This window comes from Crinia signifera, chromosome 11 (assembly GCF_055691185.1).
Source record: "Crinia signifera chromosome 11, ASM5569118v1, whole genome shotgun sequence".
Taxonomy (NCBI): domain Eukaryota; kingdom Metazoa; phylum Chordata; class Amphibia; order Anura; family Myobatrachidae; genus Crinia; species Crinia signifera.
The window spans coordinates 71,550,966-71,571,897 of record NC_139227.1 but is presented as its reverse complement, the minus strand read 5'-3'; the positions used below and the strand labels follow the sequence as shown (position 1 = coordinate 71,571,897).

Below are 20,932 nucleotides of genomic sequence, written 5' to 3'. Positions count from 1 at the left end.
GTGTAGGCCCCATAAGTATATAATTGCTGAAAGTTCTCGAACCTGTGGTAGATGTATGTGACTTGAGTAGTTTCTTCCATAGATAAGAAGGCCATGTCCAGATTATTATTTTGCTGAACTGAGATACTATTAGTAGGCAGCTACTGAAGGTAGATTGCAGGGGGTTGGTGTTGTGTGCCGCATGTTTGGTCAGTGGATAACTTGTTCTTATTTGAAGGACAAATAGACAATGTGACAATCTATAGCTTTACAGCAATGACAGCCAGACTAAATCTGATGCCACTTTATATAATTGAATGGTTTGTAGTTAAACATCAAAACAAAACCGCAGATTGGGTTGTCATTTGTATTGAGCGTAATAGAGTAAAATTGATGAGCAATACCATCAACTACATCTGCCACAGTCTGTAACTGGCAATAGCATATACTGTGTGATGCATTTCTGACTATGGAAGGTAGGAAAACATTTTGGATGTCAGGGTATTTATATGCAAACTAAATGAATGCCAAAGAAAAAGCCACTTTTTATTTCACAAAAATCCAATTACCCCTGATGCCGCTTCGGACCATAAAACATCCACTTAATGGGTATCGCAATAATGACCAGTTTTGCCCGTAAGAAATGATCACAGGTCCCAGCGGCTGCTCACCTGGGGTTCTGTTTTGCGTGCCTCAGGCACTCCAAGCATAAAACCTAATAACTGCGGTTATCGGGTCTAAGAGATGCCGCCATCAGGGCTGATAAGATAGCCCTGTTTGAACCTATTATCAGTGGGGAATACCCACTGCTGATAGGATATTGCTTAAATATGTATACATTTAAAATGCTGTTTACAAATTTCGACTAAACTTACATGAATGCTATATTATTATAGAAACTAGTCTTAAGGCCGTACGGGCGAAAGTTTATGCTTATGCAATTTTTAAAAGTTTTGTAAAGGGAAAATGTTTTTCATTTAATGGACCCTTATAGGCCTTTAAACCCTTCGGTGGTATGGCCAGAAATTTCTTGGGCTGTACTGCGCTGCAGGAGCGGGCTCTCCCACGAAATTTACGGGTAAGCCACTGTAAAGAAAAGGTGTGCCAGTGATACCTCCAGTAGTGAACCACTGGTGCACCATCACCCCCCTTGTTGCTAAACCTTCCCCCCCCCCCCACCCCTGTTGCTGATCTTCACCGTCGCCAATCAGCGCCACTCGGGGAGGTTCGGCCATGTTCGGCAGTTCGTGTGTTCGGGCATCCAAACACAGGAATGCCCAAACAGACAAACGGCTGAGCGCCTGAACACTCGAGCACTCCCAAGCACCTCCAAGTGGCCCTGAACTTCTCCAAGTGGCTGCAAACAGCTGAAGCTGGCAGCAACTCCAGGGGAGCAGGGGCTGCTGCAGAAGGCAGCGGTTGCCCCTTCTGTGGTGAGTATTTCTGGGGCAGGACAAACCTGCCCTGGTAGGTTTGTCCTGCTCCAGGAAAACTGACTACTCAAGCGGTTCATTTAAAGGAGTCTGTTTATTGTGTTGTATTCAGTACCAGTGAAAGGAGGGGAGCTGGTATTTTTTACCCAGGTCTGAGGAAGGGTCCCGTGTCCCCCTCTCCTGCTGCAGAGATCAGGCAGTGGGAGTAGTGAGCAGAGGTTGCTGCAGTAGCACAGCCTCTCTCCCCCTCTCAGCACACGCTGCTCAGTGCTGTGTGCTGAGTGGCGGAGAGAGGCAGCTGGTACCCAGCCCGCAACCCCTGCAATTTTTGGGGGGCCACCCCCTCCTATTGACCATGTCCCTTTTTTAACTGGGGCTCGGCAGCACTTTCAGCATCCCTGGTTGTATTCAGAAAGTCATAAGCTTTCCAATGTGCATACCACAATGCTTGAAAACAACAGAAATAGCAGGGACCTTAACCCCTTCATGACAGAGCCAGTTTGTGCCTTCATGACAGAGCCCTTTTTTTCAAATCTGACATGTCTCACTTAAGTGGGGATAACTTTTTTTTGCTTTTACTTATCCCAGTGATTTTGAGATTGTTTTCTCGTGACACATTGTACTTCAAGTTACTGGTAAATTTTGGTCGATACAGTCTGTGTTTTTTTGTGAAAAATACCAAAATATCGTGAAAAAATGGAAAATTTAGCAATATGCAAAATGTTAAATTTTCTGCTTGTGAGACAAATAATCATACCACTCAAAATAGTTAATAACTAACATAGACCATATGTCTACTTTATGTTGCCATCATTATTTCAACCCCCTTTTCATTTTTTTGGACACTAGGAGGCTTCAAATATGACTAGCAAATTCTCAAATTTTCAAGAAAATTTCAAACACTGATTTTTTTAGGGACCAGTTCAGTTCTGATGTGACTTTGAGGGACTTGTATGTGAGACACCCCCATAAATGATGCCATTTCAAAAACTGCACCCCTCACAGTATTCAAAACAGCATTTTGGAAGTTTGTTAGCCCTTTAGGTGTTTCACAGGAATTAAAACAAAGTGTAGGTGAAATTTCAAAATTTCTTTTTTTTTGCAGAGTTTCAATTTTAATACATTTTTCTAACAAATACAGTAGATTTTACTAGAGAAATGTGACTAAAAATTGATTCCCCCAATTCTTTTGTTTTCAAAAATATCCTATATAAGGCCCTAGTGTGCACGTTGACCAAACCACAGGCTTCATAATAGAAGGAGCACCTACTTGATTTTGGAGCCTCCTTTTTATGAGATTTTTTTTTAGGCACCATGTAGGTTTCTAGGCACCATAAGTGCTAAAAGTTAGGAACCTCCCCCACAAGTCACCCCATTTTGCAATCTACACCCCTCAGGGAATTCATCTAGGGGTATAGTGTACATTTCAAACCCCCAGGGGTTTCACCAATTTTGGTACAACTGGGATGTGAAAATGAAAAATTACATTTTTTTACACAAACATGCAGTTCTGGCTCAAAATTTTTCATTTTCACAAGGAATGAAGGAGACAAAGCACCCCAAAATCTGTGCCCCAATTTCTCCCGAGTACGGCAATGCCTCACATGTGACCAAAAAATACCAGTTGGGTGCATGGCAGGACTCAGAAGGGAAGGAGTGATTTTTGGATTTTGCAGCAAATATTTTGGTGGAATGAATGGTGGGTACTATGATGCATTAGCAAGACTCCCAAAGCACCAATACAGTGGAACCCCCCCACAAGTCACCCCATTTTGCAAAGTACACCCCTCAGGGAATTCATCTAGGGGTATAGTGTACATTTCAAACCCCCAGGGGTTTCACCAATTTTGGTACAACTGGGATGTGAAAATGGAAAATTACATTTTTTTACACAAACATGCAGTTCTGGCTCAAAATTTTTCATTTTCACAAGGAATAAAGGAGACAAAGCACCCCAAAATCTGTGCCCCAATTTCTCCCGAGTACGGCAATGCCTCACATGTGACCAAAAAATACCAGTTGGGTGCATGGCAGGACTCAGAAGGGAAGGAGTGATTTTTGGATTTTGCAGCAAAGATTTTGGTGGAATGAATGGTGGGTACTATGATGCATTAGCAAGACTCCCAAAGCACCAATACAGTGGAACCCCCCCACAAGTCACCCCATTTTGCAAAGTACACCCCTCAGGGAATTCATCTAGGGGTATAGTGTACATTTCAAACCCCCAGGGGTTTCACCAATTTTGGTACAACTGGGATGTGAAAATGAAAAATTACATTTTTTTACACAAACATGCAGTTCTGGCTCAAAATTTTTCATTTTCACAAGGAATGAAGGAGACAAAGCACCCCAAAATCTGTGCCCCAATTTCTCCCGAGTACGGCAATGCCTCACATGTGACCAAAAAATACCAGTTGGGTGCATGGCAGGACTTAGAAGGGAAGGAGTGATTTTTGGATTTTGCAGCTCAGATTCTGGTGGAATTTTGGTGGGTGCTATGTCGCATTAGCAAGACCCCCCAAGCACCAATACAGTGGAACCCCCCCACAAGTCACCCCATTTTGCAAAGTACACCCCTCAGGGAATTCATCTAGGGGTATAGTGTACATTTCAAACCCCCAGGGGTTTCACCAATTTTGGTACAACTGGGATGTGAAAATGGAAAATTACATTTTTTTACACAAACATGCAGTTCTGGCTCAAAATTTTTCATTTTCACAAGGAATGAAGGAGACAAAGCACCCTAAAATCTGTGCCCCAATTTCTCCCGAGTACGGAAATGCCTCACATGTGACCAAAAAATACCAGTTGGGTGCATGGCAGGACTTAGAAGGGAAGGAGTGATTTTTGGATTTTGCAGCTCAGATTCTGGTGGAATTTTGGTGGGTGCTATGTCGCATTAGCAAGACCCCCCAAGCACCAATACAGTTGAACCCCCCCACAAGTGACCCCATTTTGCAAACTACACCCCTCAGGGAATTCATCTAGGGGTATAGTGTATATTTCAAACCCCCAGGGGTTTCACCAATTTTGGTACAACTGGGATGTGAAAATGGAAAATTACATTTTTTTACACAAACATGCAGTTCTGGCTCAAAATTTTTCATTTTCCCAAGGAATGAAGGAGACAAAGCACCCCAAAATCTGTGCCCCAATTTCTCCCGAGTACGGCAATGCCTCACATGTGACCAAAAAATACCAGTTGGGTGCATGGCAGGACTTAGAAGGGAAGGAGTGATTTTTGGATTTTGCAGCTCAGATTCTGGTGGAATTTTGGTGGGTGCTATGTCGCATTAGCAAGACCCCCCAAGCACCAATACAGTGGAACCCCCCCACAAGTCACCCCATTTTGCAAAGTACACCCCTCAGGGAATTCATCTAGGGGTATAGTGTACATTTCAAACCCCCAGGGGTTTCACCAATTTTGGTACAACTGGGATGTGAAAATGAAAAATTAAATTTTTTACACAAACATGCAGTTCTGGCTCAAAATTTTTCATTTTCACAAGGAATGAAGGAGACAAAGCACCCCAAAATCTGTGCCCCAATTTCTCCCGAGTACGGCAATGCCTCACATGTGACCAAAAAATACCAGTTGGGTGCATGGCAGGACTCAGAAGGGAAGGAGTGATTTTTGGATTTTGCAGCAAAGATTTTGGTGGAATGAATGGTGGGTACTATGATGCATTAGCAAGACTCCCAAAGCACCAATACAGTGGAACCCCCCCACAAGTCACCCCATTTTGCAAAGTACACCCCTCAGGGAATTCATCTAGGGGTATAGTGTACATTTCAAACCCCCAGGGGTTTCACCAATTTTGGTACAACTGGGATGTGAAAATGAAAAATTACATTTTTTTACACAAACATGCAGTTCTGGCTCAAAATTTTTCATTTTCACAAGGAATGAAGGAGACAAAGCACCCCAAAATCTGTGCCCCAATTTCTCCCGAGTACGGCAATGCCTCACATGTGACCAAAAAATACCAGTTGGGTGCATGGCAGGACTCAGAAGGGAAGGAGTGATTTTTGGATTTTGCAGCAAAGATTTTGGTGGAATGAATGGTGGGTACTATGATGCATTAGCAAGACTCCCAAAGCACCAATACAGTGGAACCCCCCCACAAGTCACCCCATTTTGCAAAGTACACCCCTCAGGGAATTCATCTAGGGGTATAGTGTACATTTCAAACCCCCAGGGGTTTCACCAATTTTGGTACAACTGGGATGTGAAAATGGAAAATTACATTTTTTTACACAAACATGCAGTTCTGGCTCAAAATTTTTCATTTTCACAAGGAATGAAGGAGACAAAGCACCCCAAAATCTGTGCCCCAATTTCTCCCGAGTACGGCAATGCCTCACATGTGACCAAAAAATACCAGTTGGGTGCATGGCAGGACTTAGAAGGGAAGGAGTGATTTTTGGATTTTGCAGCTCAGATTCTGGTGGAATTTTGGTGGGTGCTATGTCGCATTAGCAAGACCCCCCAAGCACCAATACAGTGGAACCCCCCCACAAGTGACCCCATTTTGCAAACTACACCCCTCAGGGAATTCATCTAGGGGTATAGTGTACATTTCAAACCACCAGGGGTTTCATCAATTTTGGTACAACTGGGCAGTGAAAATGAAAAAAATACATTTTTTTACACAAAAATGTACTTCTGGCTCAAAATTTTTCATTTTCACAAGGAATGAAGGAGACAAAGCACCCCAAAATCTGTGCCCCCATTTCTCCAGAGTACGGCAATGCCTCACATGTGACCAAAAAATACCAGTTGGGTGCATGGCAGGACTCAGAAGGGAAGGAGTGATTTTTGGATTTTGGAGCACAGATTTTGGTGGAATGAATGGTGGGTGCTATGTTGCATTACCAATACAGTGGAACCCCCCCACAAGTGACCCCATTTTGCAAACTACACCCCTCAGGGAATTCATCTAGGGGTATAGTGTACATTTCAAACCCCCAGGGGTTTCATCAATTTTGGTACAACTGGGCAGTGAAAATGAAAAAAATACATTTTTTTACACAAAAATGTACTTCTGGCTCAAAATTTTTCATTTTCACAAGGAATGAAGGAGACAAAGCACCCCAAAATCTGTGCCCCCATTTCTCCAGAGTACGGCAATGCCTCACATGTGACCAAAAAATACCAGTTGGGTGCATGGCAGGACTCAGAAGGGAAGGAGTGATTTTTGGATTTTGGAGCACAGATTTTGGTGGAATGAATGGTGGGTGCTATGTTGCATTACCAATACAGTGGAACCCCCCCACAAGTGACCCCATTTTGCAAACTACACCCCTCAGGGAATTCATCTAGGGGTATAGTGTACATTTCAAACCCCCAGGGGTTTCATCAATTTTGGTACAACTGGGCAGTGAAAATGAAAAAAATACATTTTTTTACACAAAAATGTACTTCTGGCTCAAAATTTTTCATTTTCACAAGGAATGAAGGAGACAAAGCACCCCAAAATCTGTGCCCCCATTTCTCCAGAGTACGGCAATGCCTCACATGTGACCAAAAAATACCAGTTGGGTGCATGGCAGGACTCATAAGGGAAGGAGTGATTTTTGGATTTTGGAGCACAGATTTTGGTGGAATGAATGGTGGGTGCTATGTTGCATTACCAATACAGTGGAACCCCCCCACAAGTGACCCCATTTTGCAAACTACACCCCTCAGGGAATTCATCTAGGGGTATAGTGAACATTTCAAACCCCCAGGGGTTTCATCAATTTTGGTACAACTGGGCAGTGAAAATGAAAAAAATACATTTTTTTACACAAAAATGTACTTCTGGCTCAAAATTTTTCATTTTCACAAGGAATGAAGGAGACAAAGCACCCCAAAATCTGTGCCCCCATTTCTCCAGAGTACGGCAATGCCTCACATGTGACCAAAAAATACCAGTTGGGTGCATGGCAGGACTCAGAAGGGAATGAGTGATTTTTGGATTTTGCAGCTCAGATTCTGGTGGAATGAATGGTGGGTGCTATGTGGCATTAGCAAGACCCCCGAAGCACGGTGAAATGATGAACCTAATAATCCATAGATGTGTGGTATATTTTGAAACACTCCTTTATACATAGGCCGGGTTTGTCGGGGCAAGTTTCACAGTGGAAAATAGTATCCTTTCTTATTCCCTTTTTATAGCAAACTTTGCACCTTTTTTGTGTCCTGCCCTTTCTTGCAGTGGAGGGGATTTCGTTGGGAAAATGCTGCCCTGGTACAATACGGGGGCCAGTACTAGAAGTACTGGGGCCCTCTGCCTGCTGATTCCCAAATATTAGGCTCTTTATGACTTCCTCTTGAAAGTGCATAAATGTCCCCCTCTGGCCGGTAGAACGGAATAGCACGTAAGCGTTATACAGTGCCATCTGGATGATATACACGGCCAGCTTCTTGTACCAGATATTTGTTTTCCGCAGGGCACTGTACGGCTTCAGTACCTGATCTGAAAGATCCACTCCGCCCATGTACTTATTGTAATCTAGGATACAATTTGGTTTTGAGGTGTGGGTACTGGTACCTCGTACAGGGATGGAGGTGGTACTGTCTCCATGAATTGTTGTTAGTATAAGGACATCCCTCTTGTCCTTATATTTGACCAACAACATATTTTCGGTGCATATTCCCCTGCTTTCACCCCTTCTCATTACTTGGGCAATGTGCGTTTTGGGGAGGCCTCTTTGGTTCTTGCGCACAGTACCGCAAGCTGCTGTACCTCTTGAACCAAGGGCCTTAAACAGGGGGATGCTGGTGTAAAAGTTATCCACATAGAGGTGATAACCCTTATCCAGGAAGGGGTGCATTAAATCCCAGACAATTTTTCCACTAACACCTACGAGGGAGGGGGGGCATTCTGGTGGTTCAATTCTTGAATCCTTCCCTTCATATACCCTAAACTTGTGGGTGTACCCTGTGGTGCTTTCACACAGCTTATACATTTTTATGCCATACCTTGCCCTCTTACTGGGAAGGTACTGGCGGAATTTAACCCTTCCTTTAAAATGTATAAGGGACTCGTCGATACTAATACATTTATCAGGGATGTATAGCTCTGCAAATTTGGCACTGAAATGATCAATGACCGGCCTGACTTTGAATAGCCTGTCAAAGGTGGGATCATCTCTGGGTGGGCACTGTGCATTATCGGTGTAATGTATAAATTTATGGATTGCCTCAAAACGAGCCCGGGGCATGGCCATACGGTGAAATGGGGTGCTGTACAGAACATCTGTACTCCAATATTGCCTAATTTGTGGCTTTTTTACTATGCCCATGTGTAACACCAGACCCCAAAACGTCATCATCTCTACTGCATCTACAGGGGTCCACCTAGCAAATGATGACGTGGGGTTTTGAGCAATAAACTGCTGGGCATATAAATTAGTTTGGTCCACCATTAAATTTATAAAATCATCAGAGAAAAATAATTTGAAAAAGTCAATTTCTCTGAGACCTGTTGAATCAAATTGGATTCCTGGGATGGCCAAAAACTCAGGAACCTGGGGCTCAAAATTGTCTGGTGGTGGGGTCCATACGAGATCAATTATTGGGGGGGGGGGTCTCAGCTGCTCTACGGGGGCGTCTTTGAGGGGGTCCCTCATCACCAGAGGAGGAAGAAGAGCTTAAGACGAATCCTTCAAATTCCCCGCTTGCCTCACTGGCTGTGTCAGAGTCAGAGGCAAGCATGGCATATGCCTCCTCCACTGAATACATTCTCCTGGATGACTGGGACGACATTTGGGATGACATTTGGGATGCCATTTATATTTTTGTGTTACTGGTAGTGAAATGTTTCAACACGTGTATAGTGTAGGGGGGGGTACAAACTTTATTTCAACCCGGGGGGTATGTAGTGTGTGGTGTGTATGTAGTGCAGAAAAAAAAAATACAAAAAAAAAAAATTGAAGGGTTAAAAAAAAAAAAAATGAAAGGGGTTAAAAAAAAAAAAATGGAAGGGGTTAAAAAAAAAAAAAATGGAAGGGGTTAAAAAAAAAAAAAGGTCCTGCGCCAAAAATTGAGCACAGATGTTGGTCAGTAACGTCCGTCACTGAACAGCGCTCAAAGGCAACAGGAATTTGATCAAAAAAAAAAAAAAATAGATCAACCCTGTGCCGAAAAAGCTGATCAGTGATGTACGTCACTGATCAGCGCACAGTGGCCACAGGACACACACAAAATCACAGTGTGTGTAAAAAAAAAAATTAAAAAAGACCCCACAGCACTCACAAAAAATAAAAAAAGGTGATCAGTGATGCGACACTGATTACCAGTGAGGGGCAGCAGGTGCACAACCTTTGGTGCAACTGACAGTGCAACTGGCAGCAACTGACAGGTATATATAAAAAAAAAAACCTCTGTACCCCCAAAAAGTTGCTGATCACCTCAGATATAGTGATCAGCACAAAAGGCGGGGGCAGCAGACACAAAATTTAGCACTCTCTATCACTCTCTGTCACTATCTCTCTCTATCTCTCTATCTCTCACTATCTATCACTCTATGACACTGCAGCAGCAGCAGCACTGACAGGTATATCTATATATAAAAAAAAACCTGCGCCCCCAAAAAGTTGCTGATCAGTTAATTTATACTGATCAGCACAAAAGGAGGGGGCAGCAGTCAGTTATATAAAAAATATATAGCACAATCTGTCACTATCTCTCTATCTCTCTCTATCTATCTATAGCTCTATCACACTGCAGCAGCACAAAATATAGCACTAGGCCTCTCTATCTCTCTCTATCTCTCTCTATCTCTTTCAGTTATATAAAAAATATATAGCACAATCTGTCACTATCTCTCTCTCTCCATCTCTCTCTATCTCTCTCTATCTCTCTATCTATAGCTCTATCACACTGCAGCAGCACAAAATATAGCACTAGGCCTCTCTATCTCTCTTTATCTCTCTATATCTCTTTCAGTTATATAAAAAATATATAGCACAATCTGTCACTATCTGTCACTATCTCTCTCTCTATCTCTCTCTCTCTATCTCTCTCTATCTCTCTATCTATAGCTCTATCACACTGCAGCAGCACAAAATATAGCACTAGGCCTCTCTATCTCTCTCTATCTCTCTCTATCTCTCTCTCTATCTAATAACTATCTAATAACTCGCAGCAGCACAAGATGTCACAGGATGTCACAAGATGTCACAAGAATAAGCAATATCTAGGCAGTGATCAGGTAAGTATGGGTTCTGGTCAGTATTGGCGGCAGCTGGGCACGGTGACCGCACTGCACGCTATTCCAGACCGGAATGGCGTCTGCAGTGCAGTCACCGTTAGTTTAAACCCCCCTCCTTGGCTGTGATTGGTCCGTCGGTCCGACGGACCAATCACGGCCTTTGGGGGCGGGCGGGGTGAGGTGGGGTGACACCAGTGTCACCCTTACACCCCGCGGTGATTGGTGCTGTACTTTACAGCACCAATCACCTCCGATCCCGTGTCACCGGCGAACGTTATTCGCCGGTGACACAGAAAACGCTGTGAATGGCTGTTCACACTGAACAGCCAATCACAGCGATCGCCGACGGGGGGGCGGCATCGCAGCCCCCCCTGGGCATGCACGGACATGTCTGCTGTCAGGGACAGCAGACATCGTCCCTCTGTCACTGCGTCTCTAGACGCAGTGACAGTTTTAAGCCATGACGTATATATACGTCAACGGTCGGGAAGTACTTCCCGGCCATGACGTATATATACGTCAAATGTCGTGAAGGGGTTAAAGGCAGCACCCTGAGGGTGTCATCCTTTTAAACTCATCTTCAAACTTATATTGTGCCTTAAGATAATAAGGTAGTGTGCAAAGTTTGGAGATGATTAGGTAAAGTGTTCGAGAGTTATCATGGAAGATCCATACACACATATCATTCAATTATAGTTATGTAGATATTTGAGCTATCCTCAACACTGAATAGGTAAAACATTACTAGAATAGAACATTATAAAATTGATACCCATATAACGTTTTAAGGGGCTACTTAAATTAACAGCTACTGTATATGCCGCCACAATGTTCGGCTGCACACATGACTGTATATTATGGTAACAAAACATCATTCATTTTCTAGCGCACCTCTATGGTGTTTAAGATGAAAAACAGGCTACTCCTTTCAAAGTGACTTTGTTTGACCATTCTGGGAGACACTCTGCAACTTGGATAGCCCTTTCCAAAATGGAAGTGAAGTGTTTGCAATCAGAAAGGAAAGGTGTCACTACATACAGAATGTGTGATCCTCACAGGTAAGTATCTTCTACTTTACAGGTAAGTATCGCTTTGTTTTTACAGGTTATTCAGCTATACACTTATGGACAGTTCATTACAATAAAACACACAAATAAAACAATAAGGTCGCTTTTATTAAACTCGAACTCTGCTTTCGATGAAAGCCTGTTTGAAATCAAGGTTATTATTGGGCATGAAATATCAACATGCCAATACAAACATTTACTCACATAACATTAGTGAGCTGTTACTATCTAACAACTGGTTGACAGCAGAATAAATAAAGATTTAACACTTCACTTACAAACTATGGTGACACGTTACAATGCCAAATAATGTGAATAAATACTACACTGACCTCTAGAGATCGCTGTCTAAACCGTTACACTAGATTGTTATTACTTTGATAGACAGGCAAAATAATTGCTGGTAAAACATTTCCTAAATATCAATTACATTAAAATGTTAAACATTTCCACAGTACCCTTTGTTTCCTATAAGGCCTTTAATTACACAAATGGGTTATTATTGCGCAATAATCCTTCCTTCTTATAATAACCTAGAGTTAACTCTTTTTATGACTATAGTCAACTGTTATACAAGCGCTTTTTAATAACTGTCTATTCCTTTGTTGCAGGCTTTCAGGTCCCACGTCGCAATGTCTATTCCCTGAACAGAATATTTGTAATCCAAAATTTGGGAAGAAGTAGGTAAGTGTCGCTTGGCGGGGTCCTGATGTAGTCTATGCATTAAAGGGAAGAATAGGCTAATGGGCGTTAAACCGAAGAATGGTCTATAAATTACAACAGTCCCCAGCTGTCTGGCACTTCCAAATTATTGCTCCTCTGTGCTGAGATTATACTGCAAAATTGGTTTTGTTGTTATCCTGAGCCCCTTGCTATGTGAACTGTCCCTGCTATTGCTGGGATAGGCTTCTTATATTACGATGAAGCACCGCTGCTAGTAAATCAGTCTCCAAATACAATGTCCTAGAAAAATCTTAGTTTAACTGGCAGTTGTAGTCTAAACCTCCCAAGTATGATAGTCTATTAGCTATTTCTGAAGCAAGCCTGGATTAGTTATAAGGTCCCTCTCTCTCTGTAACATCGACAGCTTCAGTAAGGATTGCTGGCAAGGAGCGTACGTCCTGAAGTCTATGACTACTCCTAATGTGCTGAGATAACCTTATAGCCAGACTCGGGGGTGCAGACTACACTGGGAGATGATGTAGCGTCGTCTCTTTACTTTATGCAGCTCTTACAGCTCTGTATGCAGTTTTATATAGCTCTTACTGAGCAAAGCAGTCTGATTGATGCATGTGATACAAGTCCCTGGGACTTGCTAGAACAGCTGAGTGTATGATGCAGGAGGCAGGGCTGAGGGCATAGTGGGCGGCCCTTTTGGGCTGGATAGTCACTCACCGCGCCCCTTTATTGTTCCTTATCTGCTGCAGGATCGACTGGACACTCCCTCCGGTGCCGCCTCCACCGCCTAGTCACCGCCCGGAATGACGCAGACACCGCCTTCCTATGACGCTGCGGCCCGCCCAGGAACACCACGTCTGGGTTTGCAGGGGAGAAGTCGCCGGATCTCTGCTGCCTGTCACCGCTGAAGGGAAGAAGCTCTGCCGTCGTCTCTGGAGCCCCTGGTGAGTGTGCTCCGTGTCTCAGCACCGCTCTCTGCTTCCTCTCCAGCTGCGTAGCTCTGCTTGCTTTTACAATCTCTGGGGAACTGCTCAACAGCCGTTAACGGCTGTCAGTTTTTTACCCAGGCTCTCCTGGCTCACGGTGCCCGTCATGTGCACGGGCTGAATAACTTTATCGACACAGGGGTTTTCTGCCAGCAGTTCGTTGCTCCCTGTCTAATGTCTCTCTGGCGGGGAGCACAGTGTAAAACCATTAAAAGAACAGTCTCTTGCCTTCTGTGGAGGCATGCCCATAGACATACATTTAATGTCCCCTATAGGGTTTAATTATTACACAAAACATAAAGTATTCTCTATGAGACTTGTAGTATGACATTAACTGTACATTCATAACATATACATATCTACAACAAGGGTATATATCTACCCCTAACATGGCGGCTACCACACACTTCCCCGTAGAACCTTGCATGTCCCCATGCAACAAATTTTAAAAATAAACGGAATCTTTCCTACTTAGAATAAGATTCAAAAGGAAAAAATAAACAATACTGCATTACATTTGACCATGTCAGTAACACATTAAAAACTTTCTCTTTCTACTCTCTATACCTGAGAGGTAAGACGCCTTGTGTACTTCTGTTCGAACGTCTTAACTCTGAGGTATCCTGGGCCACTTCATCATGTGGAATGACAGAAACATTACTTTCAGGGAATACAGGAATTTCATTACCAAGGTTAACAACATTTGGATTTTCAGAAACATTCATAAAGCAGTAAGGCATGCCATTGGCTAACCCTGGCCAGAATAGCTTTAACATTTCAGGGAATGAGCCGCTGCTGTCCGTATCTGTAGGCTCCGAGACAGGAAGCTTAGGAATTGACACTGAATCATGACATTTCTTGAGTTGGTTTCGGTGTATTACTACTGAGTTTTCTTCGCCCAATTTTGAGATTTGGTAAATGTCCATTCCAGGGTTTGGTATTTCTTTGATGATGAACAGCTGTTCCTCCCAAAACGAATCCAGTTTGCTCTGTCGCTGGTTCTTTTTCTTCCAGACAACATCTCCCACTGCCAAGGGCTCTGCCAGTGCGGTTTCATTATAATACTCAGTCTGTTGTTGATGTAATTTATCCCTTCTTTGGTCAACAAGTTTGTAGGCATCACGGATTCTTTTTTGATGAGTTTGTACCCATTCTGTTTTTGGATTCTCCACTGAGGACATTTCCTGGGGCACTTCCAACTTTAGATCTGCAGGCAACCTGCCATTCCTTCCGAACAACAGATAGTATGGAGTGAATCCGGTAGCTCCATGCTCCGTGTTATTGTAGACAAAAGAAATCTCAGGTAGCAATTCAGGCCAATCTTGCCTTTCTGACTTGGGTAGGGCTCTTAGAATGTTAATTAGAGACTGATTGAGTCTTTCGCAGGCCCCGTTACACTGGGGATGATAGGCCGTAGTGTGTGTCTTTTTACAGCCATACCATTTGCACAGTTCTTGGAACAAGGTTGATTCGAATGCAGCCCCTTGGTCGGTGAGGATTCTTTCGGGATAACCGTACTGTTTTACAAAGGCTCTCCAAATTATTTCAGCAGTGGTTCGGGCCGTAAGATCCTTCACAGGCATGATGACAGCAAATTTGGAGAAGTGATCTATGATCGTGATGGCGTATTGGTAACCTTGGCGACTCGGTTCTAATTTCACATGGTCTATGAGAACCAGCTCCAGGGGATGATGACTAACAATAGGATGTAGTGGAGCTCTTTGTGACGTTGCCGGTTTCTTTTTAAGTATACATCTTGTGCAATTCTTGCACCATTCTTCCATATCTTTCCGCATCTCTACCCAAAAGAAACGTTGCCGCACAGTGGATTCTAACTTCTCAGCTCCATAATGCCCGGAGTCATTGTGATAAGCTTGGAGCACTCTGTCCTTCTGACATCTGGGTATCACTATCTGACGGATTAAAGCGTGTGTTTTGGGGTTGATGATCGCACGCACCAGTAGGTTCCCTTGGAAACGGAATTTGCTCCTCTGTTTGTATAATCGGATGAGCTCAGGATCCGCTTCTGGTTCGCATTCATACTTCCACCTTTTCTTAGCAGTTATCAATGTCTTCAATTTGGTCAACAGTGGACTTTCCCCCTGAATCTGCTCCCAATAATCTCTGTTTTCAGGGCTCGAAGTATCGGTTTCAGCTTGAGCGGCTAGCTGTTTCTTCTCCTTAGAAACGGTGGTTTTACCAAGGAAGATGTCTTGGAAAGCTGGCATTTCTATCTCTTCCCACTTGTCCGCATCTTCTTGAATAAACTGCTCTTGAGAGACACGAGAGAGAGCATCGGCGTTGCCATTGCTTTTCCCAGATCGATATCTGATGACAAATTGGAAGTTGGCTAACCGGGAATACCACCGCTGTTCCAGGGCTCCCAACTGAGCCGTTGCTAAGTGAGCTAACGGGTTGTTATCCGTGAATGCGACAAACGGGGTTGCAAGCAAGTAATTTCTGAACTTTTCCGTGACTGCCCAAACGAGGGCTAACAGTTCAAGTTTAAAGGCACTGTAATTACTATCATTCCTTTCACTTTTTTTTAGGTTTCGACTAGCAAAGGCAATGATACGCTCTTGATCATGTTGCTTTTGAGACAGCACGGCCCCAAGCCCTTGAAAGCTGGCGTCAGTATATAGATGAAAGGGCTGACTATAATCAGGGTAGGCGAGGATGGGCGTAGTGGTCATTAACTCCTTAAGGGTATCGAAAGCTTCCTGCTGGGTCTCAGTCCAATTAATGGGAGTCTGTTTGTTCTGCTGTTGTCTATTGATCCCTCGTAGTAATTCGTGTAATGGGGCAGCCACACGGGAAAAGTTCTTTATGAATCTACGATAGTAGCCTATAAACCCCAGAAAGCTGCGAACGTCTTTAATGGTCTTTGGCACGGGCCAGTCTCGGATAGCTGAAATCTTATCTGGATCAGGGACAATTCCTTGGGCGCTTACAACATGCCCCAGATATTTGACACTGCTCTGAAGAAGGAAACACTTGGAGGGCTTGACCTTCAAGCCGAATTCTGCCAGTCTTTGAAACACCTCATGTAGATGTTGGAGGTGATCATGGTACGTGCTGGAGTACACTATCACATCATCGAGGTATAGTAAGACGATTTCAAAATTTCGATGCCCCAGGCAGTGCTCCATTAGTCGTTGAAATGTTCCAGGAGCATTACAAAGCCCAAAGGGCATCCTATCAAACTCGTAAAGTCCCATGGGGGTGGTGAAGGCAGTTTTCTCACGATCCCCAGTGGCTACCTGGATCTGCCAGTAGCCACTGGTGAGATCTAGGGTGGAGAAGTACGATGCAGACTTTAGGGCGGTCAGGGATTCCTCAATTCTGGGCAAAGGATAAGCGTCCTTATGAGTAACCTGATTCAGTTTTCTATAGTCGACGCAGAATCTCAAACTTCCGTCTTTCTTTTTCACGATGACAATGGGTGCCGCCCATGGGCTATAGCTTTCATGAATCACCCCACTCGCCTTCATGTCCTCTAACATCTTTTTCACCGGCTGATATAAGGCAGGAGCCAGCGTTCTGTATCTTTCTTTTATGGGTGGTGCGTTCCCAGTTGGAATGAAATGTCTTATGGTCTCAACTTTTCCGAAGTCGGAGGGGTATTTACTGAACGTTTGGGCGTTTTCCTGCACCACTCTCAGAACGCCTTCTATGAGTTCCTCCGGGGTGTTTTCCTCCCCGATGTGTATCTCTTTCCACCAGGGCTTATCTTCTGTACTTTCAGCTGTAGCGGTGGAGGATTGATGGAAGCTCACTACGTCATGGACATCTTGGAAAGCTATCCAGCTCAATTTCGCCAATGTCTGGTGATGTGCTACTCGGATGGGATAGTCATGCGGATTGAGCACTCTGACAGGTATCCTTCCATTGCTTACAGTGACAAGGGTTCGAGCAACGACTAGGTCGAGTCGGGATTGTGTTCTGCTCGGTTCCACCAATGCCTGATAGGATCTTCCCATTGGGCCACACCGGGCTTTGCACCATAGGATAACTTCCGTATTTGGTTTAACCACAAAGGCTCTTTGATCCGTGAACTTAACTCTTCCGATTTCTCCAGTTTCTTTCACAAACTGTTCTTGGCTACGCAACACTTTTATCACTTGACATAAGGCTTTTTGGTGACAGGAAGGCACGTGGGGTAATTCTGACTGTAAGGCATTAATCAGTTCATTGGGGCAACTTTGCAGGATGTTCATCCCGATGATTATTGCAGGGATAGACGAATCTTCAGTATGCGTGATAAGACACCCTTGCCGAGTTAACAGTGTCTGTCCTATTTTTACATTGACCTCACAATATCCTTCACAGGGGATGGCCAGGCCATTACTGGCTAGGAGTCTAAGCCATGTGGGGGGCGGTGGGAGTGTCTCCTTTCTATCCCAGAGCTGGCAAAAAAGTTTATAGTCTATGGTGGTGACTTGTGACCCAGTATCTAGAGTGGCGAGGACTTGGACATCATCGATATATACAGGTATTACAGGGCATCGCCCCGTATATCGAGAGCACCACTCTTCTGGGGACGGACCTATTGAGGGTAATCTCCCCGGGGATCGGTCTCTGTCCCCGGGGCATTCAAGTTTAAAGGTATTTCCTGACGACACATTCGCTCAATATGACCACCGCGGCCACATCTCCTGCAGATGGGACGACCTTGGGCGTCGAATTGATCCGTTGGCCTTCGGCCTCTTCCTTGACTAGGGCCCCACCATCCGCCTCGTGAAGAACGGTCTCTAGTATGCCAATCAGAATCTGGTCTTTCGTTGGGTCGACTGTTTGCTAACCTCTGAATCTCTTTCTTCATGTCAGCCATTCCTGTAACTAGATCCTCTATCTGTCCTTTTAGGATGTAGTTTAGATCTCCAGCAGCCGACTGTGCATTCTGAGCATTCACTTGTTGTGTCTTAACCTCCTTTGCTGCCCCCAAAAGTTCATCTGGACTTGAAAATGAATGTTCCTGATACCCTGGGAGTTCCGGGAATCTAGCTCCAGTGTTACGCTTAACCCCAATTAGTTTAATGGCCGCATCTTTGAAATCTAGGAATGAGGCTTCGTCTTTTTGCAGACGCAAGAGTTTCAATTGGGTCCGGACACTGTCTTGGTGTACTCCTTCGATTAATCTGTTGATAAGAGCCTCATTTTCGTCTGGAATCTGGGCATCTTCTGCATCGAATTCTTGTATATCCTTCAGCATTTCCTGAAGACTCAGGGCGAAATCTCTCAAAGTCTCATCCAACCTTTGCTTTCTTGCATAAAACTGTGACTTTAACTCTGATAGAGTGGCAATATGGAAGGTTGTTGCTAGTCTCTGAAAAATCTGATCTGCCGTCTGCTTTTCTCTTGCTGGCCAGGACCAAACTTCCCTTAGTGCTGGTCCTTTCAGCTGCCCTATAACTATTTCCACTTGTTGCTGTGGACTTAATGGATGAAGTATAAATATAGAGTTCAGTTTCTTTTTAAATGCTTTCAATGAAACGCCATCCTTTCCTGTTTCTTCGCCAGAATAGCATGGAATCCATGGCGCTCCAAAATGATATGGCAAGGTAATTGGGTTAGGGGTGGCCATGGCTGGTTGCGGGGTTCCTTCAGCTGAATCTCCGCTGGACATTTTGCTGTTTTTCTTGTACGAATCCTGTTCGTGCGACGCCAATTCTGTGATCCTCACAGGTAAGTATCTTCTACTTTACAGGTAAGTATCGCTTTGTTTTTACAGGTTATTCAGCTATACACTTATGGACAGTTCATTACAATAAAACACACAAATAAAACAATAAGGTCGCTTTTATTAAACTCGAACTCTGCTTTCGATGAAAGCCTGTTTGAAATCAAGGTTATTATTGGGCATGAAATATCAACATGCCAATACAAACATTTACTCACATAACATTAGTGAGCTGTTACTATCTAACAACTGGTTGACAGCAGAATAAATAAAGATTTAACACTTCACTTACAAACTATGGTGACACGTTACAATGCCAAATAATGTGAATAAATACTACACTGACCTCTAGAGATCGCTGTCTAAACCGTTACACTAGATTGTTATTACTTTGATAGACAGGCAAAATAATTGCTGGTAAAACATTTCCTAAATATCAATTACATTAAAATGTTAAACATTTCCACAGTACCCTTTGTTTCCTATAAGGCCTTTAATTACACAAATGGGTTATTATTGCGCAATAATCCTTCCTTCTTATAATAACCTAGAGTTAACTCTTTTTATGACTATAGTCAACTGTTATACAAGCGCTTTTTAATAACTGTCTATTCCTTTGTTGCAGGCTTTCAGGTCCCACGTCGCAATGTCTATTCCCTGAACAGAATATTTGTAATCCAAAATTTGGGAAGAAGTAGGTAAGTGTCGCTTGGCGGGGTCCTGATGTAGTCTATGCATTAAAGGGAAGAATAGGCTAATGGGCGTTAAACCGAAGAATGGTCTATAAATTACAACAGTCCCCAGCTGTCTGGCACTTCCAAATTATTGCTCCTCTGTGCTGAGATTATACTGCAAAATTGGTTTTGTTGTTATCCTGAGCCCCTTGCTATGTGAACTGTCCCTGCTATTGCTGGGATAGGCTTCTTATATTACGATGAAGCACCGCTGCTAGTAAATCAGTCTCCAAATACAATGTCCTAGAAAAATCTTAGTTTAACTGGCAGTTGTAGTCTAAACCTCCCAAGTATGATAGTCTATTAGCTATTTCTGAAGCAAGCCTGGATTAGTTATAAGGTCCCTCTCTCTCTGTAACATCGACAGCTTCAGTAAGGATTGCTGGCAAGGAGCGTACGTCCTGAAGTCTATGACTACTCCTAATGTGCTGAGATAACCTTATAGCCAGACTCGGGGGTGCAGACTACACTGGGAGATGATGTAGCGTCGTCTCTTTACTTTATGCAGCTCTTACAGCTCTGTATGCAGTTTTATATAGCTCTTACTGAGCAAAGCAGTCTGATTGATGCATGTGATACAAGTCCCTGGGACTTGCTAGAACAGCTGAGTGTATGATGCAGGAGGCAGGGCTGAGGGCATAGTGGGCGGCCCTTTTGGGCTGGATAGTCACTCACCGCGCCCCTTTATTGTTCCTTATCTGCTGCAGGATCGACTGGACACTCCCTCCGGTGCCGCCTCCACCGCCTAGTCACCGCCCGGAATGACGCAGACACCGCCTTCCTATGACGCTGCGGCCCGCCCAGGAACACCACGTCTGGGTTTGCAGGGGAGAAGTCGCCGGATCTCTGCTGCCTGTCACCGCTGAAGGGAAGAAGCTCTGCCGTCGTCTCTGGAGCCCCTGGTGAGTGTGCTCCGTGTCTCAGCACCGCTCTCTGCTTCCTCTCCAGCTGCGTAGCTCTGCTTGCTTTTACAATCTCTGGGGAACTGCTCAACAGCCGTTAACGGCTGTCAGTTTTTTACCCAGGCTCTCCTGGCTCACGGTGCCCGTCATGTGCACGGGCTGAATAACTTTATCGACACAGGGGTTTTCTGCCAGCAGTTCGTTGCTCCCTGTCTAATGTCTCTCTGGCGGGGAGCACAGTGTAAAACCATTAAAAGAACAGTCTCTTGCCTT

At 44.0% G+C, this 20,932-nt stretch overlaps 1 long non-coding RNA gene across 1 annotated transcript; it reads left to right on the top strand.

Moving 5' to 3' along the window:
- The first annotated feature begins 11,773 nt into the window (after positions 1-11,773).
- On the top strand, positions 11,774-20,681 carry LOC146045617 (uncharacterized). Its single transcript, XR_014465529.1, has 4 exons — positions 11,774-12,363; positions 13,107-13,301; positions 19,649-19,721; positions 20,465-20,681. It is a non-coding gene; the product is annotated as an uncharacterized LOC146045617 (long non-coding RNA).
- Positions 20,682-20,932: the final 251 nt, after the last annotated feature.